Raw genomic sequence first — 25,355 nt, forward strand, 5'->3', positions numbered from 1 at the left:
CAGGAGACACACGGTCCGATTCGACGTCCGATCCAGCGTCCGACGCACCGGAACAGCACCCAGAACCGAAGCGTTTTGCCGTGCCGAAGCGCCGGATCGGATATCCCGGCCGCGGCGGCCGCATTTCGATGGAGGCGAAATGCAAAAACGCCCGTGTGCTTGCGTTGTAGTGCACGTTTAAGAACCCCAGGTGGTCAAAATTAATCGGGAGCCCTCCACTACGGCGTGCCTCATAATCAGAACTAGTTTTGGCATGTGAAATCCCAGAAAGAAGAAGCGCCGGATCGGATGCCCGGCATGCGACAAACTGCACAGATTTTCACCGTCCGACACGTCCGACAACCGCACCGTCGTTTGGCCGCAGCCAATGACAGCGCGCCTGGCGTGTAACGTTCTCTGACGCTCCCTCCAGGGAGGCGGTGCCGGTGGGTCGGTCTCTCGCCGCCTTTTTTTTGTTTTTTTTTTTTGCTTGCCGGCTGCAACAGCATTGCTACAATTCGTTTCTGACACGAAATAGTTACCAGTTCTGTCAAATTATCTCGAACATGTGCCTGCTTTGCAGAGGAACACTGCTCGGCCGTGTGCTGCAAACGTTCTTCACATGAGCGTGCGTGTGTGCGTGTGTGTGTGTGTGTGTGTGTGTGGGGGGGGGGGGGGGGGGGGGGGGGGCTAAATTGGAACGTACAGTCGCATTCGATATTAGTGGCAACATGGTGCCCTTGGTCGAAAGAGCTCTAAGGCTGCACGATGGCGCCGCCATACGACAAATTGATTTAATGGATATTAGTAATTGGAGCAGTGTTTAGCTCTCTAGTTTTGGTATTTCAGCACCGTCGTGCCTTAGGGACCCTCCGACCACGGCCACCGTGTTGCAACTCATGTGGGACACTACTCTACGTATTGTTATTTTAATGTGTGTTTTTTTTTCTAGCGGTTATCCGGTAGACGTCGCTAACTGATGACATTTTACTGCCGGGCTTTCTCAGTTATTCACAATACGAAGGAACGTTATCTGGGCTATGCGCTAGTGTTCAAATACTATCAAGAGGCTTTCAAGTGACTTTAAGAGCACTCGCCAAAAATAAAACTATTGCAATTGAACTAGAGCAATGCTCCTTTGAAAGTTAAGAACAAAATGACATTTCCAAGAAATGCGAGTCTTTATATTACCGTTTTAACGCCGCTCGCAGCTGTATGGAAGAAATAATTTCTTGACTTTCTTATTGATAACTACAAATCGATTGAGCGGATTCCGTGTCATAGTAACTTTTTTGGTGTAGATCTGGCAAATTGATAGCGTAAAGAAGCACTCTACGGGAAATAACCGATACATCGTCGCATGTTCGCGATCTCCGACCTTCTCGTATAGTGCGTTTCCCACGCTCTAGCAGTTTTCACATTGCTTCAGGGGCGCCTCAAATCAATGTATCAAGCTTTTGCCTCGGGAAATGTATGCTTCGCTTGGGACGTTATTGTCCACAGTGTGGCGTCTTGTTAACAAGACATCGTGAATAGCTGCCGTTATTGTACGAAAAGTTTGTGACGGAATGACTTACGAAATAAACCAGTATGACAGGTTATTGTTCCGTTCTCTATAGCTTTTGAATATACCCAAAGAGCTAAGCGCGCTTTGCCTCCCTGATGTGGCTGACACCGTACAGAGGAAGGAAATTACACACTGCGTTTAAAGTTTGCTATATTTCTTCGACGCAGCCGGCCTCAGTGGCTAGGAAGTTCTGCTGTACACCACGGAGTCGTTGGTTTGGGTCCTCGCCGCGGCACCCACATTATACGTTTGATGGGGGTGAAACGCAAAAACGATCTTGTATTGCGCTTTGGATCCAAATAGGGTCGCAATGTATCCAACGCTACGTCAGCTCTCAAAGGCCGTGTGTTTCTTTGGTACACGTTGAACCCTACCGATTCATACATTTTCTCGACACTCAGCCTCTTCGCTGATAGGTGGGCTCGGTATATATATATATATATATATATATATATATATATATATATATATATATATATATATATACTGTGCATTTATTTGGCCAGAATGTCTCACGCAGTCGCTGTTATCGAGGTGTCGTCGCGTCCGTGCACGCTTGTGCCAATTTGGGGTGACACCTGCGGAGGGCGAGGAATGTATTGTGAGTGAAAGTTCCAGGTTGTCCGGTGGTGCATTCCAGATGATCAGCGCGGCCCGATAAAGTGCACGTGCTCACTGCCAAGTGATCGGAAACGATCGCTTGGCGGTGATATATATATATATATATATATATATATATATATATATATATACAGAGAGAGAGAGAGAGAGATCTCTGCGTGGCGGAGAGAAACAACAGAGGGCGGTGGAGGGGGCGGTGACATTTGTAGCTTTTTGTGCACTATGAGGGACGCGCGGGGAAAGCATTACGCGATTTATTCTTCTCGTAGCACAAGCGGACATTTGTACAATGTTTATAGTTGTTTTTCGCGGCAGGCGAGCAATAAAACTTTGCCCTTCTCTTTTAACGACCCTTGTGCAAGCACACGACACGAGAGCGACGTGCATCAAAAGCTCAACGCGCGGGCGCTTTAGTTACGACCGTTAGAGCTGGCTTCTCCACATTAAGAGGCTTCAGGTGGGGAAGCTCGTTTTCTCTGCAGGTGTGCTTGTTGTTGAAACGTTTGCTCATATAAATTTTAAAAAGTTGCTTACCTCAGGAAGTGGTCCATCAAGGCGGGGGGAGGGCAAAAAGGAGGACGCTGGTTGAAAAGTTGTCAACAGTTATTGCGTTACTTAGAAAAATAATAATAATAAAAAAAGTTAGTAGCCCTTCCCCTGTCGAGGAAATGGGGTTAAGCGAAGCTTGGTCGTGTGTGTCTTCGGTGTTCCTCCGAACAAATTGCACTGACGAGTACCACGTTGTGCTAGAACCACAACCGGTCACACGCATTGCAGCTGGCTCCGAAGTTCCGGTTGAGAAATGCGTTGAAACCTGGCCGTCGCACCGGGGAAGTTGGCGCCAACGTTGCCGAGGCGTGCACCACCGTTGTCGGGTTCCTGAAGGGCAGGGCGACGCAGACGTTTGGCCTCAACATCGCGCTCCCTCAACTCGAGGTCCGCAGCTCTTCGCGGACGTTTCGCCTGGGCGGTGGAAGCCCTCGCGCTAGAATCGGCACGTCGACGGCGAGCCCTTTCCCGAGCGCATTTATTCTGGATGGATTTGCACCAAATTTCTTCAAAATTAAATCTGTCCGTTTAGTAATACAATGAATGAATCACGCGCCCTTAAGCAATGGCTCATACCCTCGTAAACGCGGCTTCCCCATTATGACGGCAGACGTGAAATCTTACCCTGGAATGATTAGCAGCCACGCAGCCAGCTGTGGAAGCAGACGACAACAACGAACGCGGGAGCAGTGGCACGAGCGCGTGCCGACCACTTGTGCAGCTATGAGAGCAGCTGGTTTTTTAGCGTTACATCGCCGGCGCAGGCTAGCGTATACAAGCTTCGCTTGAAAAGGGAATGACGGCTGGAATATGGGGTGCCGTCTATCAGGAGGCCCAATGGGAATGCGTCCTGAGGCCTCACCTACATGGGAAAGGGCTACTGACACAAGAAGTTCTAGCTCGAAATGACTGTTAGACTGCATTGGCTCGAGGTTATAGGTATCAACTGTAAAGTTTCAATAGCAAATGCAGGGTTAAACCGCAATTTAATTTAATTATGAAGTTCTTGCGAGCGACGATCCCGAAAGTACAGCACCTATCGATGTAATCATCAGAGTATTTTCTGTTTGTAAACAATGTTACGTCACGAGTTTCATCGATTGATTTTGGTGACGTGCCACGTCATTGGCTTGTCTCGCCGGTCGGAATACGTTGTTTTGCACTGTCTTGCACTGACCGCACACGAGGCGGGTACTGTACGTATACGTGCGTACACGAAGTGTACGTGCAAATTTCATTCCGTTTACGTATTACCAGGTTATTGGTGCCGCGACTGGCAGTGGCAAAGCTGGTGACCACATCACGTGACGATTTGTATATCTGCAATATAAATTTCAGTGTTCTTTTTTGTTTGTCGAGATAGGGTTACTGTCGAAGCGGATTATCCTAAAATCACTGCACGTTAATGATTATGTCGCTACGAACAATTTACGCCAACTAGTAGGTAGGCTTAGTAAGTTGAAGTATTAAGTTTTGTTTACTCTGGGGTTAGATATATATACTGCGTTACGTAATGTCGATACCCACGGTTCCCGCCGTGCACCTGTCCGGGAACGCAGCAGACCGCAAACAGTATGAAATTTGCGGACGCGCTAAAACGGTGTCTAAAACGCTCTAATGCCGGAGTCATACTGCGTAGTGGACTTCTGCACGACGAAGTATTACGATGCTGTGACAATGTACAGGCCGAGACAGCACGAGCCGGCCGCTGGGCTGCCTGGGGCTGTTCGTCTCTATGGGCGAGTCCCCCTCGAGAACGGCCTCCGCCGAGGGACTCCATATTTCGCCTGGAGCCGGACGTCAAGATATTAATCACGCGCACCGACCCCAGTGGAGAGTGGAGGAGGAGGACCGCGAGGAGGCGTTCTGTTGTGTGCAAGTGATGGCTGGCCGCTCTCTCTTCCTCATCTTCATCCTCGCCACCGTCCTCTTTACCCAATGCCGAGGGCCTAATGGGCGCCTTTTGTGCACACCGAGGCTTCCCTTTTCTTTTTGCATCTTCCCCGTTGAATCCTCGTGCCGCGAAAGAAGAAAAAGCAAAAGGACGGAGAAAGCGCAGATCAGAAGAAAAATAAAAAAAGAGCTGATATTGTAAATAAGGTAGTTTCGGAGGGGAAAAAATGCGGCAACGAAGAATGGCGATTGAATGCCCCTGCGGTATGTGGCCGACGCAGACAGGCAAAATACAAGGCTCCGAATAGGCCCGCCGGGCCGCTGGTCACGTGGCCACCTCGGAACGATCGCCAGCAAGCGCCGCAGTGCACGCTAGCGCCGTCATTTATTCCTCCGCCCGCCTCCCCCCACCCCCCACCCCCACCCCCCCTTTTGTGTGTGTGTTTGTGTGTCTGCATTCTTCGTGCCGCTAGTCGCTATTGGACCCTTATTCTTATTACGCTTCCGCTGCAGCGTTCACCGCAATGCAATGCGGGGTGCTTTTTCTTATATTGAGCTTCCCTTTCACGGCCGAGGCCGTTCTCCGTGTTTGTTCCTTTCGACACACTGCCTGTACGTCTTTCATTGATTGCGTATATACGTGCTATCGGCCGCAAAGAAAGGACTATCGAACTGGCGATATACGTCTTGACTCTATTTCGTGGTTTCTCTCCATCGCGCGCTGCCTCTTCCCTTTATTCTCGAAGCGTTGCGCAGTGCCTCTTCCCGCTGGTTCCAGCGTTGTATCAAAGATAAGCATGCAAGAAGAAGGATTTGAAAGAAAAGACTCTAAGGGGAGCAACCCGCCCATCGCTCTTCCTCGAGCCTTCCACAGCTTGTGTCGCAATCCTTCCTCCGAAGAACCACGTGATCTGCGTGCGCTTGGGGGAAACGAGGAAAAATCGAAAGCGGCAGTCCGTGTCTGACTGAAAGGAAAACAAGACAGAAAAATTTCGCAGCGCCGGAAGCAACGCGGACGTATGAAAAGTTGGACCTTCTTTCCAAAGGAGTTGCGTGACGGTACCTCGTTGCCGCCATGATTGCCCAACGGCCGACGCCTGGCTTATTTATTACTTTTGGCTCTTTCGCGCCCTTTCTTCCGTTTCGTGCGCATCGGCTGCCGTCGCGATTTGCTGGCTGGTGTCCTCGATGTCGTTCGCCTGTCTGACCTTGCAGTTTCGCTGTCGTTACCCGACAGCCCTCGCTCGCTGCCACCGCGTGGTCTCTGGCGGGATGAGTCTCCAGCCAGCCCGAGTTCGCCGATTGCTGCGCTTGCATTTAGCTTTTCACGTTGTGTTGTTCTGGTCCTTTCTAGGTTATGTATTGGCGAAATTTGCTTGGGGGTTTATTGCATCCTCGTAATCCGCTTCGCTGCTCACTTCGAGGTACCTACTTGTTTCAGAGAATTCGCGCGCAGAGTGAGGAGTGAGTGTTCCCGGCTTTGTGTGAGACTTATAGTCGCTTTACTCTGTCGTTTTATTGATTTCTTTATAGCTTCGAGTTAAGGTTACGCACGCACTCTACTCTGATTGGTTCTTCCAACGTCCTGAATGTGTTCCGCAACTGATCTTGTTTATTATTATCGCAGAAAGCCAGACAGAAGATAAGAATAGATGGCCTAAGGCATATGAGTTTTATAGAGAAATAATAGAGGGAACTCGGGTGCTAGTGGGTGTGGGAACCACGAGTATATATGGTCGTTTAGCCTGCGTGGAAGCTATGGACCTTGAACGAGCGATGGAGACGAAAAATGATGGGCGTAACGGTAAGAGACGGGAAGAAAGCGGTTGTGATTACGGAGCAAGCGGGGGTAGCGGATATTCCATGTGAAGTTAAGAGTTAGAAATCGAGTTGAGCAGGCCACGTAATGCTTGGGGGTGATAGCCGGTATCTATACACGATAAATGCTAAGGGAAGAGAATCACTGTCATGGACGGGAGATAAATAGGTGGTGCTGATGGAATTAGGAATCTCGCAGGCATAAGGTGAAGTCAGCTGAGGCAAGACGAGGGTAATTGAAGATCTCTGGTAAAGGCCTCACTCCTGCAGTGGACAATACATAGGCTGATGCACGCGTAGAGTTTCCTACAAAAAAAAATCTAGAGAAAATGGTGGCGCCCGTACGTAAAGGGACATGCAAGCATGGCCATTCCGCCGGCATGTGAATGATGACTGGCACTTGTATTTGGCTGAACTTCGTGCTTCTGGCATAAAACGACTTCGTGAGGTTGCGAAATATCATTCTGAATGAAATAGTGCCTTACAAATGTAGCATTTCGGAATGATAATTTAAGTGCGAAAAAATGTATTGCCTTCATGCCTTTGTAAATATATGATTGTTCGTAAATCCCGAAAGATAGAGCGTAACAAATGACGCCACAAGATCGTCAGAAGCTATGCAAGTACGAATATACGTAAATCCGCGTTGCACGCTTCATTACCGTGGTATCTCAACGACTGGAGCGTCAGAATTCCCTCTGGTGACGTTTGTAGGCAATGCTGTGGTCTACGGGAAAAAACGCAACTGACAAAAAAAAAAAAGAGATTTCTTGTTCAAAATTTTTTCTAAACGATGTCCTTTTTTTTTATTCACGCGTAACTCGACGTGGGAGGCCAAGATCTCCACCCCGGCCCTGGACGAACAACGACGTCTTGTCGCCAGAGCCCGGGATGCTATCGCGGCCAGAGGATTCCTGGAATGAGGGACCCTCCCACCTAGAGTGATCCACAGCTCAAACGCTCGGGAACACCGTCTCGAAAATTAAAGTTTATATCATCATCATCATCACGCGTAACTCGGAAATGTTTTTGTAACGTCACGTCCAACTAACTTATACAATGCTCTTGTTTAACACTCAAGAGCTTTCGAATGGAGCCTTCATCCGGCGTCCTCCATTACCAGAAGTATGCGAACCGTTCTTCACCACACGTTTTGTTTTATGCGGTTCAAGTTCTTCTTAAGTGTTTATACACTGCACAAATGTATGTATTCCCACTGCATCATGTAATACTTTCGTGCCGAGGAAGCATCCGAGGCAAACGAATAATAAAGGGCGAGGTGGTACGGGTGTGCCTCGAGCAAGAGAAAGTAACGGACGAGACGGGACTAAATGAGGAGGGACGGGCCAATGGCGGTCGTATAGGTTTCCATGCATCGCGTGTGTCCCGCACGGTGGCGTCCCCATTCGTCTTAGCAGTCCCCGTTTCCCGCTTCCCTGTCAAGGTGCGCTGGGAGACCCGTACTGGGCTAACGGTTTCGCGGGGCTGCTCGTGAGGGAATGGCAGGTGAGCGTGTGGTTTTTTGCGTGAAAACGTCGCAGCAAGGGAGGCGTGATGGATTAGAAACGCACACTTATGTGATGATATACCTTGGGCCGCTGGATTGATAGCCACGCTAATGTCGTGTTGCGCTTGGTCAGGCAGATCGAACGTGCAGGGACGTCGAGAATAGGCAGGATCATTCGGCAGCTTCCGGGTCCCATACGCCGCAACGTTTCCTTAGAAGTGGTATAATTTTAAGTGGTCTGCAACTTACCTCGCCGTTTCACGCAAGGCAAGTTCACTTGGTGTAGGCGCTTGGCGGCGGGCATTTTCTACAACTGAAACCAGATGGCGCCATCTGCTTCATGGATGTGCGGCAATGGTGGCGGTAATGAAAAAGGGAATGGCTGCAAGTAACTACTTAACAACAACAACAAAAAAAACAACAACAACAAAATCATGAAAGAAACAGTTTATGACAACTCAAAGGGAAGCTCTTTACTTTTTGAGGCCAGATAAGGATACCTTAGAACACTCACTTACAAAGCGAGATACAACAAGGAAGAATAATCATGTGGTTGCTTCGGTAAAGCTTGGGAGACGATGGAGTATGTTTTATTAGGATGCGGGGGATATCTGCCCAGCGGTCGATTCAGCCTCTGGCCTCCTGAACCCCTTGGGTTTAGTGAGAGCAGGGGGAAAGCAAACATGTCCGCAATAGAGATTAGTAAGGTGCGATTGGAAGTTTGGTGGAAGAAAAGTATGGAAAGGACAAATGGAGGCGTGCAAAAACAAGTTCCCAATAGGTGTTCAGAAAATTTGGTGATGAGAATTTTTTTTCCTTTTTTAAAGATAGGTAGGACATTAGGTAATATAATAAGAAGAGCTTGGTGGCGCACCCCACTGCCCCGTTCCAAAGAGGATGCTCATAGCATCCATCCATCCGTGTACATGGGTGACCTTGTATGGAGTCACAATGCACTGCAATCGACGACCGCGCGCAGTGTATGTTGCTGGCTTGCACTAAGTATGGCTTGTGTATTAAAGTATCATGTCAAGTTGAAAAATAAAACGCACTCGGTGCATAATTGCAAACAGCGTGTTCTTTTTTGCGTGTGCAAAGTGCGCACAGTAGTTCACTCCGCCGTGATGGCGGATGGCTGAGTGCATTCTCCTCTTCATGACGCTCCCTCATCACCCGAACCTGCTCTTCACATTCTCTTCTACTCTGTATAGTCAAACCACAGCATCAAAGCCCATCCGACTACACAAAGAAATCGTCACTTCAAGATACCCGCGCATCAGGAGCCGCAGGCACTTCACGGCGACACCAACTGCCTTTTAACGGAAGGCTCACGAATACAGTTCCAGCAGTATCAGGCCGTACAGCTAATCTGTTAATTACAGATGGCAAGTTGGTTAATGCGTTAGTATGCTAAGGGTACTTGACGGACTTTCCGGGGGCTAACTATGTATCTATCCATGTTTGTATCTAACAGTTTTCCCGCCAACCTGGGTCACTGTGCAATCTACGGTCGAATGGGTTGACCATCGGGATGCTGTGCTGAGGGAACAGGTATCGAAACCAACCCTGGGACTCGCTTGAGCCACCGAGTATGTGGAAATGTGTACATAGGCGCCGCTCTTCAACGAACCTATTTCCCGCCGACATGGGCCACGGTAGATTAGGGACTGTTTGTGTACCGCTCTTCACTTAAGCTCTGGCAGCGACTTGCATAACAGGGTATGCACCAATCGGTCTGTGCCGGTCTTCAGTAAACCTGTTTGATGTCAACTTGGGTCGCTGTGTATGCGACGTAAGTGTGCGGCAAGCAAGGGAACAATCCTCAGCGTTCGCACGCAGCGGCGCGCCGCGCTTCGCGTCTCAGAGGCTGCGCGCGGACTTCTCGGCAGCGCCACTAGATGGCGTGGCGTGTTCAGAAAGAAGGGCGAGAGAAGAGCCCGGTTGCCGCACGACGCGTTTCTCGGCGTGCGCACGCACCGGCGCGCCATGTATTGGCGAGCTGGTGCGTGTTGGGCCCCTTCACAGGTGACCACGCTGTACAAAAGGACTCGCACATCATTTGACCATCCTTTGGTGGTTTGGTTTAGAAATTTGCTTATTTAGCTATTTGTACTTATTGTAGCTGTCGCACTGGCCTGTTTGTTTACCTATTTTCATGGCTGCTGTCGGTGTTTCTTTGATGCTGTGTAATAGCAAGAAATAGAGGATCCCGTTCTTACACCCGGCCCTGGTCATCTTAAGTGCATCATTCCCTTACCTTTCGGACTTCCTCTTCGCTCCTCTAAGCTGTTGGGGCCTGCCTAATACAATTAGGCGCGTGTCGATAAAGGGGGGGGGGGGGGGGGGCGCAACACATGATAAGAGAAGTGGGGAGGCGGCGAGTAGGTGAGACGAAAGCCAGTTCCGTTTTGATGGGATTCGCCCAGTTCGCTGGGAGTGTTGTCTTGTATTACTTGTCCATGAAAATGCCTTTCATAATGAACTCCCCCGCCTTTTGTGCCTTCTAGTGCCGTTTTTTTTTTTTTTTTTTTGGGGGGGGGGGAGCTTCCGCCCATGGCTGCTGCGTTTTGTAGTTATCTTTGTGTGCGTCGAATGCAGGTTTCATTCGAGTAAAACGGCGTTTTTTTTTCTTATAGGATGAACTTATTTAGTACGAGTTACGAATAACACGGGCATATTCAGCTTGAAGATTTTAAAGTTTTGCGTTTGACAACGCTTCTTTCTGGTAACAAGCCATCTGCTTACATGCATTCGATAGAGTCTGGTCAAGTTGGTATGTCGGGCCAGTATTCGATCGCCGCGTTGGCATAAGTGCTAACAGGGCGGAGCGCGAGAGGGGGCCGGGGCGAATCGAGTTGACGCACTTGTAACAGGTAGGTTGACTTCTCAGGCAAACTCGCCAAAATGCAAATGAAACCAGGTACAAGAAGAGTTTAGCGGCATTGTGAAAAATGAAGGGGTTCGGCTATTCGGCGCCGTGGCCTCCGCTTAACGCGGCAGCGCATTTCTATTTCCGAAGCACATCTCGCTGATCTAGAACGGCGAATCTCGATGCTGAAAGGCGCTTATGTCTACGACACGGGAATTGTCATCATGCTAGCGCGATAGCTGGCGAACCGGAATGACCGCACTGGGCTTTCCAATTGGCTCCAGTAAGTACCTGCACACGCAAGCTTACACGTTCGCGCGCTCGAATATCAACGCTTGATTGATAATAACGTATAATATTATCGTGATTAGTGACACATAAATAAAAGTATCAGACAAGCTAGAAACTGCCACCCTAATGGGCAGAAGGAGCGCTTGCTTAAACGAGTAAAGGACAGCAGTGACTACATGTAATGATGTTGAAAAAAAAAAAGTTTGGAGAACAACTCGAAAGGACGCGCACGAGTGAGCCGACGGCACAGGCGCCATGGTGTAGTCTGCACACTCGTACGTGCCCTCTGCGCTGTTTTTGTTTTTCAAGCATGCAACCTAACCAGCTAGCTCACGCCAACACCGCACCAACATTAAGTACAGCCGACAACCAAAGCACCACCAACAAGAGAGCTGTAAGATACCGGGCGGAACCCGCTGTTTGGAGCTGATATTATAGCACGCTCTGTTAGTCATGCGACATTCTCGGCGTATTCGCTGATTAAATTTTCCTGCGTAGTACAGGTACGCTGAAGAAGCGTCGCAGTGTGGCTGTAAGGTGCCCATGCAAAGATACAGTACCTGTGCTTGCCCGAAGTGAAAAAATAAGCGCTGCGCATCGTAACATTGGCACGCCCCGTCTCCGTTCACGACGCCTTGACAGGTGACACCCTAAAGCCAAGAAAGAGAGCGAAGGATTCAGAACTTGTCGGGCGCGTCGGCTTGCCGATACAACCGAGTCACGTGGTGTCAGAGCTGCGCTTTGTGTATGGGACACCGCCGCGAGCGGCGCAGCGCGGTAACGTGAGCTGAGAGGTAAGCGAGCGTGAGAACTCTTCGGAGACGAGTAGGGGTGAGATGCTGGAACGGACGTGTTGGCGTGACGTGCGTCAGCTTATGTAAGTGAGAAACATTTTTGTTTGTGCGTAAGTTATCGCGAACTTCAGCCGATCGGCGATGCGGTCTGGTAAGCTTACTCTATGCCAAAACGTTGCTTGCATTATACTTTGCTGGTAAAGAAAGAAAGAAAAAAAAAAGCTTTTGGTCAGCAGAGGGAATCACGGTCCGAAATTCTCAAATTTCGCTGTGGAACCGAGGCATGGATAACTCCAGATTGGCGTGGCATACCCGTCCTTCGTCTTTCACTCGTTTTTTTCTTTTTGTTTACTAAGCAGTTGATAGATGTAATGCTGACGTATTTCCTGCTGATAAATTTTAATACCAGAATCTAGCTTAACCTCAGGTTTCGTCTTGAAGTTGGGCGTACTGGTCGAAGTGCCGTGCGTATACATGGCATTGCGAAAGTGGAGTGTTTGAAATATCGCGCGCCACATGCGCTCATGCGGTGAACACGAAAAAGAGATAGAATGTGGAGATCCTGTCCCTCGCACTACGTCGAGCCAGTTCCCTTCGAATCAACGGGCCAACCAATCTTCATGGTGCGAGACCCTGTGGGTTTAGTTGGTTCGCTTTCCGCCAGGTGGACTCCTCATCGATGCCACGTAGGAAGCCTTCACACGTACGCCGCAGCGCTTGAGCGTGTGTGCGCATATCAAGGCTCCCTAATGGCACATTGCATCAGCCTGGATTGAGGCGAGAAGGGATGCTCCGCATACCGACTCGAAGGAACGTGGGCTGGTGTAATCTGCCCGGCTGCATGACCGCGACGTCTTCTCCGAAAGCGCAGAAGAAAGCCGTCCAGCACTGCCGCCGCCTTATACGGACGATTACCTCACTCTCTTCACGTGCTGCGCTCATCCAAAACTGCCGTCTATTCATTCGGGTCCGGTGCTTCGGGAGGCTATATGTGCTGCCGCAATATAATGTGTGCGTGCCATAGCGCGTCTCGTGCTCCAATATCTGGCTCCAATAATCTCTCGCCCGGGAACCAAGAATGCATCCAGATAACGAGGAAAAAAAAAGAAAGAAGAAGAAGTTATGTTCCCTCAGTTCGTTTCTCTTTGGCGCCCTCTCTCTTTTCCTTGTTCTTTATTTTTTTTTTCGATTTTGACTTACCATTTTTGCTTTTGCGCTCTACACCTATGGAGTTGCAGGCCTGCGGAAACCGGATGGCCCTCCACAGTGCTCATCTCTAACGACGGCAGCTTGAGATTCGCGCCTCTTACTGCAGTCTATACCGCTATCTCTTCGGCACTCGCGAAGATCTCTGCCCCAATAGCGAAGACGAGAGAGGCATTTCGTGCCTTTCCAGGATTGAGCGGTCTTCTGTATCTCAGGGTTATTTACGACCCGCTCCCGATGTCATCCCGTTTGCGCCACCTTCAGTTCATCTTCGTACACACATACATGTGCGCATATGTGTGGCAGACGCAGTTCCTTCGGGCTTTCGTTCGACCTCATCTAGCTTTCTCTTACTTTTTTTTTAGAACCGGAGCATTAAAAAGCTCCTGGCGGGTTTCCAGAGATTGAGGGCCTGTTGACCCGTGTTTTCTTCTACCTACTGACGGAGGAGCTCGGATCTTGCTTTCGACGGATTCAGTGACAAAAAAGAAACAAGAAAGGAATGTAAAGACGGTAGTTTTATCGCAAGCAAGGGTTTCAGCTTCACGCAACGTATACGCGACTTTTACTCTCCTCAAGAGAGAAGATGTCGCTTAGAATGTGGAGAAAAAAAAAGTAGAAGGTGCTCTGAGTTCTCGTGTTGCGATTGCGAAACCGATGCTTCTGGAGCGAACGGCAAATGCGAGAAATGTGTGACGTTTCATCATCACCAGTAGCAGCAGAAGCTGTATATAGCAGTGAGTGTCGGTTGTAGACGTGCGCGCCGCCGGCGAAAAGCGTCCAGCAGAGAGACAGAGACGGGAGGCAGTACGCAGCTGTGAAAGTGGGAGGCATTTCGGGACGCAGAAAAAAAAAAAATGTGGCAATCGACGTCGCACCATGTGATGGATCACTCGCCATGTAGAGTATGCGAAAACGACGCCGTCATTTACTCCTCTCTCGGTTCTGTGCTGTTTTTTTTATTTACGCCATCTTTACTCTGGTTCTGGCTGTGTCGCCCCCCCCCCCCCCCTCCCCCTTACTAATCGGTGGGAGGCAAGACGGATGCGTTGGTGTGGTTTTACTGCGGAAGCGATGTTTGTTTGTCTTTAGGTTTCCGCAGATGGCAGGTAGCAGAATGGAAAGGCAAGTGCACCATCGTTCGAGAAGACGGCACGTGCCTTCTTCGCTTCAGACTGAACGGATAGCGGTTTCTACCCGTTTGCCACCTTCACGAGCAGCAAGACCGCACGACACGAACGCTATGTCGTGAGGTCTCGCTTCTGTCAGATTGCAATTATGCGCTGAAAAGATTTAAACATGAACACTTGTCAACTTGCTCAGTTTACCCTACTTCTAATTTCTAGTTCAGAGAGCTCCGTTTTCTGTTCGAGCGTTCACCCAAATAATTATGCTGTCCTCGCATTGATGATAATGGTCGGTGTCTGCAAGGTTTTGTAGGCTTTCGCTAGCCTTCATTTCACCTCGACAACAGAGTTCGAGCGTTATACTGGTGGTCGTCTTAAGATTGGTTGTCAATATCGGAGCGTGAAGGCCTAGCTCTTGACAGCACGTAGGCGGCTCACCCTGATACTGGCTTGGATTGCAGTGGCTTGAGGTATCTTAAGCTGTGTTCCTGATACCTTGTGACTTGAAATGACTGGAAAGCTCATATTGACGTACACAAACACACGAATGCATCAAAACGCGTAACTTTAATAGATGTAGTGGTGTAAAATAATTTCGCGCGATTGCATATTTTTTAGATAGCTTTAAATATATATAACCGAAGCATTAGCGCTATTGGATAAGTGAGGATGCGCTCTTCCATATTTATATGTTTATGTATGTTCTTGCTTTACATACATATTCGAAATGTCATTATTACAGATCCAATAGTAAAGAGGTTAGGGCTGTCATACAAACCAATTAAGTTTGTTAACTTAAGAAAACTATCATTTCAAAAATAATGAAGACACAATGATTGTTTTTGTTAGACACTTTCTAGGTACAGCATAAAGCCAGTTGCGGGCATGTCTGTAGCAATGTCATCACTTTGAGGCTAAGTTCAATTTTTGTTGTTGTCATTATACGTAATGTATTTTTTGTTAATACAGTTTAGAAATATAAAAAAGTACCCCATCTTGTTGCTGACAAAATTTCAGCCCAGAATCTACTCTGAAAGTAGGTTTTGGGGAAGCAGTTCGAAAATCAGTTTTTATAAGGGTTTTGTTCGGCCTAAAAGTGCAAAATGAGAAAAATGGTCTCGAAGATTGTAGAACATGCTATTTTATTTTGAGACCAAAAAGAACTAATCAATGTGTCTAGCTCCTTAGCTTCAAACTTCCTCTTGAATTCGAAACTGCTCTGCAGTAATTGCTTCGTCTCTTCTTTTTTTCATCTTTAGAGCTGTCCGGCGCCCTTGTCTGCGCTCACTAACAAGAAAGCCGCAGCCAGAATTATGACTTTCTTCTTTAGTTTCTACTTTGCGGTCTGCTGTATTCTCGATGGAAGGTCTTCTGTGATTAAAATGCACGAAAACAATCTTTCTAACGCGGGCATTCACTCCATGTTCGGTTTCGATCAGGGGCACTCTCGACGGCGAGCACGCGGCACCGTCACGAGAAGCGAATTCATTTTTATTGCGATAGCAATTATATGGACACTCCAAAACAGATTTCTGCCGTCGGCGTCGCCGTCGCCGTCGCTGTCGCCGTGAGGTCCCGTATGACGTCAATGGAGATGAAATCGTCGCCGCGCGCCGCCGAACGCTGTATGTGCGAGTGAAAGGGCGCGAGGGACGCGCGCTTTCACGGGGAGTGAATACACGGCGGAGAACAAACGCGCGTTCTGTGCCGTGCTCCCTTAAGGGTGCAGAAGTAGGCGTCTCTTTCCTCCTTTACCATCACCATATATGTAGAGCAAACGCGCCTTCTTCTGACGCACGAAAGGCTGTGGGGGGGGGGGGGGAGGGGGAGGGAAGGGAGGCGACGTTTAGCTGCGGCACCAAGTGCCTATTTATATCAGAGGCTCCGGCAACAGTCACCAACGCCGCACGCATTTTGTGCGAACGCGGGCAAAACGCCGAGAGCGTCGACAAGAGTTCTGCGTGTTGCCGGTGCTGCTGCATGCCCAAGTTTATACATCTGATAAACCTACTATCATTACTCCGTATAGCTCTCTACAAATTTGCTATCGCAATTGATGCTTTGCCTTTCAGGGGAAACTGCGACAACTTTTCTTATTATTGCGATAGCAATTATATGGACACTCCAAAGCAGATTTCTGCCGTCGGCGTCGCCGTCGCCGTTGCCGTCGCCGTGAGGTTCCGTATGACGTCAATGGAGATGAAATCGTCGCCGCGCGGTGGTAAGTGGTTCTTGAGGGAAAGGGAAAGGTTGGCGCTATCTTCTGCAGCCCTTGAGGGAGCACGGCTCAGCGCCACCGAACGCTGTATGTGCGAGTGAAAGGGCGCGAGGGACGCGCGCTTTCACGGGGAGTGAACGCACGGCGGAGAACAAACGCGCGTTCTGTGCCGTGCTCCCTTAAGGGCTGCAGAAGTAGGCGTCTCTTTCCTCCTTTACAATCACCATATATGTAGAGGAAACGCGCCTTCTTCTGACGCACGAAAGGCCGTGGGGGGGGGGGGGGGGGGCAGGGAAGGGAGGCGACGTTTAGCTGCGGCACCAAGTGCCTATTTCTATCAGAGGCTCCGGCAACAGTCACCAACGCCGCACGCATCTTGTGGGAACGCGGGCAAAACGCCGACGGCGTCGACAACAGTGCTGTGTGTTGCCGGTGCTGCTGCATGTCCAAGTTTGTACAGCGGATAAAACTGCTATCCTTACTCCGTATAGCTCTCTACTAAGTTGCTATCGCAATTGATGCTTCGCCTTTCGGGTGAAACTGCGACAACTTTTTTTCTACGGCGCAGATTGCAACCCTAACTTGGTGATTAGCTTCTTTATACTTCTAAAATCAAGGGGTGCAGACAGATAGAGTAGAACAGTGTGGTATAACGGTTATAAACAGGATAAAGTGCGTCAGAAAAGCTGGCCAACGTTTCGATAGGAGAACCTACCTTCGTCAAAGGCAGGTTAGCTTTAATGGGTTAGTAGAGTGACGTCACGTGCAGTCGTTGTCGGTGGCGGCTGGCTGTAAAGGGAGAGACTGAAAAGAAAGTGAGCGCTGTCGCTTGATGTTTCTAGGCGTGGTTACTAACATCTGACGTCTCGCTCCCCCAAGTCCCTCATATGTACTTTTTTTCCCTTTTACTTTCTTTTTGTAGCGAAGCCGATCGATGGTCGCATCCGGTGTAGAAAAAGACTCATTGGCCTTATGCTGTATGTGCGAGTGAAAGCGCGCGAGGGACGCGCTTTCACGAGGAGCTAACGCACGGCGGAAAGCAAACGCCACTTTCGTCGCGCGAAATGGCGTGGGGGGACGGGAGGGAGGAAGGGAGGAAGGGAAGGCGACGTTTAGCTGCGGCACCAAGTGCGTATCTTGCAACCGGGCGCAAGGGGAACTGGCGACTCAGTCTCCTACGCGAAAGGAGGACAGTGGGAAAGCAGCGCGGGAGGGAGGGGTTGCGGCTTCTGCTCTGCGGGGAACTTGTACTTTGCGCGGCGCCGGGCGGTCGCGCGCACCGTAACTTGAAAGCGATCTGCAACACGGCTCCTACCTTTGTATGCGCTGTGTTTTCGCCGCTCAGTTTCCGTTGAAGCGATAGACCGCATGAACCTTCGCTCGCTGGCGCTGGCGCGCTTGCTCACGCCAGCGTTTTGACAGCGGTTGAGTGCGGTCACACAAACAACGCGCAGAACTGTTGTCGACGGCGGCGGCGTTTTGCCCGCATTCGCACCGAACGCGTGCGGTGTTGGTGACGTGTTTAGCGACAGCGCTCATTTTCTTTTCAGTCTCTGCCTTTACAGCCAGCTGCCACCGACTACGACGGCAAATGACATCACTCTGCTAACCCGTTTAATCTAACCTGTCGAGGATGACAAGGCCGTACATGCGCGATCCTAAGTCCCAACAGAAAGCGCTTGCTTCGTTAAAGGGCGCAAGAGTGCAGGTTGGAACGCGCCCGGAGGTCGCGCATTATTTTCTCTCCGCTTGTGCGTACGATCTTACAACACGTGGCAGCTGATGACTTAGCAATCCGTCTTGCTCTATCCTACGCTCCTCCAGCACCTATGCATAACCCAACAATCGACATGTCTTAAGCTCCCGTCGAACGGTCGGAGTGGAAACCATGACATAGGCGTCACACTATCCTCGTCAACGCCGTCTTGCTGCTGCAGTCTCACACGTGCTCGCATCGGACACATAGCTGTTCGTCTAACACAAGCGTGTTCATTCACCTCGTAAAGCTTTGCGCAATTCCAAACTATGCTGGCAATCAGATACTAGCGAAATGCTTCGCGTAATATTGATTCCCACACTGCGTGAGATCTGCTTCATTTTTTTGTTGTTATAGCAAATCAGTGCAAGGCAGCATAGAAACGACGATAATGACGCAGAGCGTGCGCTGAATCTGAACAAGCTAAGCGAAAGCGGTATTTTATACAGAGACGCTTGACATGTTAATGTCCCTTTTGTGTCATCGTTATGGGCTCCAGTATATGCATAACTCCTCGATTCGCTGCAGTCTTTGAATTGCTCGGTATGAATGAATAATCATTTTACGTGCTCGGTATGAATTCATGAATTAACCATTTTATTTCAACACAGTATAGCTCATAGGCTTAAGGGTGGAAGGGGTGCAGAACAAAAAAGCAACCGTCAAATCATACTGACAATGCCGGTTTCTCTTCCAAATTCGTAGATGGCGGGGAGATGATCCCAAGGACCAGCCTGCGGATTATTTCACCCACTAAACCTATACTTACACAGGTCTGATCTGGTGGTATCGCCACTATGCCATTTACCCCAGAGAATAGAAACAGAAACTATTGATCATTATCTTTTACTCTGTCGTCGGTTTATATTACAAAGACTTCTTGAAGCGCCGCTTGTTAAACTTTGTTTGAACTTAAGCGCTGAAGTATTACTCTCTTTCGGAGCCACGGTACTGGTTTTTTAGTCACAGGGACGTGTTTGATGCAGTGAGTGCCTTCATCGAAGCACCAAAATGCATACGATGCTAATTACTCCGTTACTTATACTATTTCTATTCTGACTATTCTAAATTCATTCCATTGTAAACTATGAAATCAATATTTATATGCTTTTATTTTAAACGTCACCGTCCATTTATCTGGTCTTGCTGCTCAAAACACGAAATTCTTCAATTCGCAGTCACACAATTTTATTAACTGCTTTATTATTAGCTAATAACTGAACGTACTACTACGCGATTCTTGGCCCAACCTCCATTGTGGGTGCGTGCCGTGTTTTGAAGGCACAGCAACAACTACAATATGGCTTTAAACACCTAGCCGGGGCTCGGATCAAGGCCTTCTCCGCAAGTCAGAGGTCATGCGCTGACACTGCACAAATTCTGCGCGGCACTAGGTCTGGATTACGTATGATTTGTATGTATTTGCAACATTATGCGATAATGCTAGCATGTTTGCAGTGTGTATGTAGTGCGTGTCGCTCTAAGCCATTATGAGCGCCTATAATGTTTCGTAATGTTTCTATTGTTCTCTCGTTCTCTTTTTTTTCTTTTTTTAGCTACTCTTTTCGGATAGCAGTCTCTTCAGTATCCAAACTTAAACCAGACTGCCGCAGTTACTAAGGAATTGTGTTTTTCGTAGTTCGCAGTGGCAGCTGTTCCCCTGTATGCCCGAGCTACGTGGCAAAGCGAGTGCACGTCACAATTGTGTTTTTGTGTGATATATTTGTTCGTCGGTGAACATGTGACCACCAGACGAGGCTGAACCACTGTGACAACCAGTGCGTGTGCTTTCTGTGTTTTGTCTGTGTGTGTCTGGGACGAATGCCGACGCTTCGAGATGGCTGTGCAAACGTCGCCGATCGAACGCCTCCTTCTTTGGAGGCGTGCTAACCGATCCCCGCGTATACCTTCGGGGCAAACTCCGCCGCCGACATCGCGTCCCGACACGAAACACAGCCAGCCACTGCGGAAGCCCGCAACGCCTGTCGAATGTCGCGTTAGCTTTGCGTGACATGTGATACGGTTACAGTGATACGCGACACGCGTGGCCTTCTCCGCATGCGTCGCATCACCGCAGAACCACGGTAGACGTGCCAGTAGGTGAATGCTTTAACATATACTGTCGTCGCGTCGTGATAGAGTGCCGAATGCAGTGAATAATCAGGCTTTTACGCACTCCGCATCGCTAATACATCACGAACTCTAAAATTCTGTGGCGCCATCTGCTCGATGAAAATCAATATGTTTCCCAACTCGGTGCCATTTCTCAGGTAGCGGTGTCATAATAAACAGCTGATCTCAATGATTACAATAAAAATTGCTAATATACTGATAGTGAGATGGGACGAAGCGAAGGCGAATTCCACTATTTCTTGTTTTGTTTTTGCTGTCATGGACGCCTACAGCAAGTGGCAAGAACAAATTGTAATCTAAGCGGGCTGTCTGGGCTGGTCTGGGTGCTGTCATGTTTTTACGCAATCATGGTGACCTGAACGGTGGTCATCGCGGTATACAGTCGAGCGCCTCTGCAACGAAATTGGTTGTGATGTTGTGGCAGATTGCACGATTATAATGCTAGAACTGGATTACTCGAAAGGACGGACAATACTTGCAGGATAAATCATAGTGCACAATGAGTAACAAATATAGATGACTAAGCTTTTACCAATAACCTTACGGCACATCTTGATCACCATCACGTTATGAAGGCTTATGTTCGGAGATTGCTAAGAACGACAGCAAGTTGAGATGGCGTTCATTATTCTAGATACTTTAGCGAATAGTAAGTAACGTCCTTGCATGCCTTGAATGTACTGCCGAGAGTCTTGTGTTGAAGTAATATCAGTGCTCTCCTGCTTTTGAAAAATGCGATGAGTGAAAAAGCCTCATTATCCGTGATTTCCGAAAGGGCTATTATCTGCCGTTCTTATTATTATTTGACTACTCAGCCGTAGATATATGTTCTAGCCAGTTGGAAGTACGGGGGCAAAGTTTGGTTCCGCACTCTCACAGCGGTGAGGCGTTTTCTCTGATGCATAATTTTATCTCTTACGCATGCTCTCTGCTCAACGCATGTGACTCGTTTTGTTTGGATTCACCGATGGTTTAGTTTAGCTTAACTTAACATTTGCTTTCGGTGCCTTCCCACAATATGCGAGATACTTCCACGCAACTTTAAAGTAGCTGCTGCACATACCATCGGAACAATATTGCGGTGACATTGCGTTGCCGAAGCTCGTTCTGAAAAGGCATCAGATCACTTTCAGCGAAGCCTATCGACGAACTGGGGAAGGTTAGTCGCAGGTATGGACAAGGACATGGGCGTCGGTATCAAAGCAAGTCCCTACCCGTTGGAGAGTCACTGAGGCATATTTTTTTTGTGCAGGAAGGCTTTGACCGGCTGTATTTTTGTTATCGGTACCGATAGCTCCTTAAGAATTGCATACTGTTATCTCCCTTGGTTCGTTTAGTCGCACAGAAGTATAGCTAATATATTACCTAACTCTTACTGTACCTATTAAACAGGCTTGTGGCTTTGCGTTTACATTACTTGTATATCGCTCCAGTTGGCTGAACGTCTTTCTTTCTTTTCTATATTCGGCGCAAGTTTGCTTAGAAGCCAATGTCTCCTCCGAGATAAAAGCAGTCGCCCTGTCGATTCGGTGGTTGAGACGCATTCGAGTAGCGCCGTATATTATGCTGCGATTCGGCGATCGACCACGTAGGAGGCTAACTTTGTCTTTTTTACCCGCCGCCCTCTTGGAAGCGGGAGTCTGCCTGGGCGATCATTGTGCGCCGAACCGCAACCGCTCTTGTTGCTGCCGAACACTTTCCGGGCTAACTGCCTTAGCGGCCGTTCATTATACTTTATAACGAAGCGAATCGGAAGGACGTCGGAAGAGGTGCAGGCGCCCTATACTCGCGTACAGCGTGCACAGAGAGGGGACGGTCGTTTCGGTGTAGTTCCGCTCCTTTTATTTGCATCCTGACCACCACCACCACAGCCTGATATTTCTCTTTCTCTCTCCTTTTATTCTTTTTGTATGCCATATTTGAATGGGGTCCCGCTTTTCTTAATATTTTTTTTTATTCGTGCGCATGATGAACAGCCACAGTTAGTAAGTTTTTGTATAGCGTGCTTACGTATCTTGCCAATTTTTTTGTCAGCTTCGTGCTTCCCCCGCATGTTGGCGCTGAGCGCTTGCCTCTATAATTCTATGCAGCGTTAATGAAGCTAATCGGATTCGAAAATAATGTGCCACAGGAAAATACTTATGCTTATACTATCGCGGGAAGTTTTGGAAGATCGTTGCTGCTTTCGGTAACCTGAGAGATTCCGCACTTCTAGAGCGGAATGAAACGGTTGCGATAATTGGCGTGGTTGATGCTAGTCGTTCTCTTTTGCACCGAAGTTTTCCTTGCCTGCCATCCCATGGTTTTATCTAGAACGGTTGCTCATTCGCTGGTCGGGCTCTCGCCGAGTAAACTTCTTCGGACCATAAAAAAAATATGAAAGAAAGAAATCACGCAGAACCTTCTCTGGGAGTTATCTGAGTATGCGTAAGCATTGCGCCACTTGCGCATCTCCACGCAGCCCGCTGTCATTATCAATGTTATGAAACTTGTTCCGACCAGTATAAACCCTTGTCAACTTTCATCGGTCGTTATCAACCTTCTATATCATGATCCAACCCTTTTGAACTCTTACCGGTCCTTATCAACCTGGATGTCCAGCGAAGCTGTTGCAAAACCACCACTCCAACTTTTTAGGGGGGGGGGGGGGGGGAGGTATGCAGTCGAAACGTGTGCTGCTCTATTTTGTTGTATGGGGGATTTCAGTGAATGTATGCATTGTTCGCTTCACTTTGCTGAGCGCTTGTAGCCTCTGCCTTACATGGGTATGAGCCATTGCATTTTTTGTTGGCTTACGGGGATATGAGTCATTGCTTACTGGGGTATGAGCCATTGTGTAAGGGAGTATGAGCTTTGCATTCGTCTTACTTGATGGACGGACAGGTTTCCTCGCAGGGTAGGCATAGAAATGCTTACGCATTAAAAAAAAAATGATGTTCGCCCGGCGGTGGTGTTCCAACCTCGGCGGCCCCCCAGCGGAGCAGCCCAATGCTCTAACCATTAGGCCACAATCTGTTTTTCTTTCTTTCTTGCCAGGTTTCTGCAAGTCAGTATACATCTGATTGCGGTCCAATGGTCAACTTTTGTATGTGTTTGTCCATTAGGTCAAAATCGCATGTATACGTCTCTTGTGCCACAATCAACTAGCTCTTTCGGATGGTAGCTATACGTGTTGATGTTCTTGGTAGTTTACACACTAAATGGCACATTCCTACAATGGGGTATTGACCAAAAAGTGTGTCTTACATATAGAGCCAACGCAAACTATAGGTCTTTGCTGTGTTGCTGTGTTGGTTAATGATGATTATAATTTCCATACCTTGGCACATGCTCACACTTGGGGATCGGCCAAGAAGCAGCCCGTACATGTGAAATAAACGCTAAAAAACTACAGAAAAAAAAAAACTTTAGCCAATATAAGATGTGTCCCATTGCGTAATATGGGTGCACGTAACAGGAAATCCTATGCGACCGCAAGTTTCCTTTACGCCAAATACACACGACTGAAATAGGCCGGCTATAGCATTTCATTAATGGCTTCGCGAAAGCTTCGCTTCACAGAGGTCCCAACGTGCGCGTAGGATCTGCAAGCATGTTTATTTTTGTATTGTTTTTATTTCGGTTAGATTGTGTTTGAAGATAGCCGATAACAGTCAGTGATCAAGGTCGCAAACTTTCCGATAGTCCCCACGGGCTTATTTGAAAGCAGTATCATTATGTTAGTTGCAAGGCCGCATAGCGCCAAACCGTAAAAACGGTACAACACGAGAAAAGGTTGAACTCTGCTTCTAACTGAGGTTTATCGTGATATGCTGTGGGATATATACAGGTTGGCAGAAAGCAATGCATGCAAGAAGGCCAGATGAACAATAGCGTGAAGTAACCAAGCCTTACTAGCTCTGCTCGTTTTACGCCCTTGCAATAAAAATTATTAAGTACCAACCAGCCCAATCAGCCAGCCTTTAAAGAAAGAAAGCTATTGTTGTACAGTGAACGGAAAGCAGGTTGCTTACCGGTTTGATTATTCGGTCTCGTGAGCTCTACAATATTACCGCATTGTATCAGAAGCGCCTGATGCGTCTTTAGGTGCCTACAATATGTTAACTGACTAAAACATGTTTAACAAATACACGCATTCAACGAGCACATTAGAATCTGCAGTGTGTGAAGCTTTCTTTGGCCCTTCCCTGGGGTTTCAAGTTTGGCACTTCTTCACCCAATACATTTTTGGAAGTATATAGAGAACTTTGGTCACGTGCATTCGTTGTCGCTTTCTCGCTGGACACATCTGTAAATATGTATAGGCCTCATTACCATGGCGGAGAATGTGTCGTGTTGTGATTTGGCGACGGCAGTGTTCTCCTTGAGCGTCTATACAATGTTTCTGCATAAGTTTATTCATGTTCGCGCGTACGTGGGTGCGCATGCTAATGAAATGAGAGCAGCGCACTGGTTGTCTGAGTAGGTCGTTTGTCTCTCATTTATGAGGCGTTCCGTATATGTTTATTTTACATCTTGACGCTCAAGGAGAAGACTACCGTTGCCAAATCACAACACGACACACTCTACGTCATGATAACGAGGCCTATACATATTTGTCTATATACATCCATAAATACATTCGCCGAAGAAATGACGAACACTTGAAACCCCGGGGAAGAGCCAAAGAAGGTTTCGCTTTAATAACTGTCAAACAACAACAACAACGACAACGACAACGACGACGACGACGACGACGACAGGAAAAGAAGGTCCAGCCAAGAAGCGACGGCGAATGCCAGTGGCCCAAAGTTGTCTATATACATCCATAAATACATTCGCCGAAGAAATGACGAACACTTGAAACCCCGGGGAAGAGCCAAAGAAGGTTTCGCTTTAATAACTGTCAAACAACAACAACAACGACAACGACAACGACGACGACGACGACGACGACAGGAAAAGAAGATCATGTACAAGGTGTATTCAGGTTGACTCCATGGGCCGCTTTGTCACAGCCGTTGCCCCGGTAATAACTCTGCAGAACT

The 25,355-nt window shown here is 48.3% G+C and overlaps 1 protein-coding gene across 8 annotated transcripts in view; it reads left to right on the forward strand.

Annotated features, from left to right (window-relative positions):
- The window catches only part of LOC119461604 (solute carrier family 35 member F2-like), a 438,758-nt gene that overhangs the window by 380,856 nt on the left and 32,547 nt on the right, over positions 1-25,355 (forward strand). The window lies entirely within an intron of this gene.

Source organism: Dermacentor silvarum, chromosome 8, assembly GCF_013339745.2.
Source record: "Dermacentor silvarum isolate Dsil-2018 chromosome 8, BIME_Dsil_1.4, whole genome shotgun sequence".
In the NCBI taxonomy this organism is placed as follows: domain Eukaryota; kingdom Metazoa; phylum Arthropoda; class Arachnida; order Ixodida; family Ixodidae; genus Dermacentor; species Dermacentor silvarum.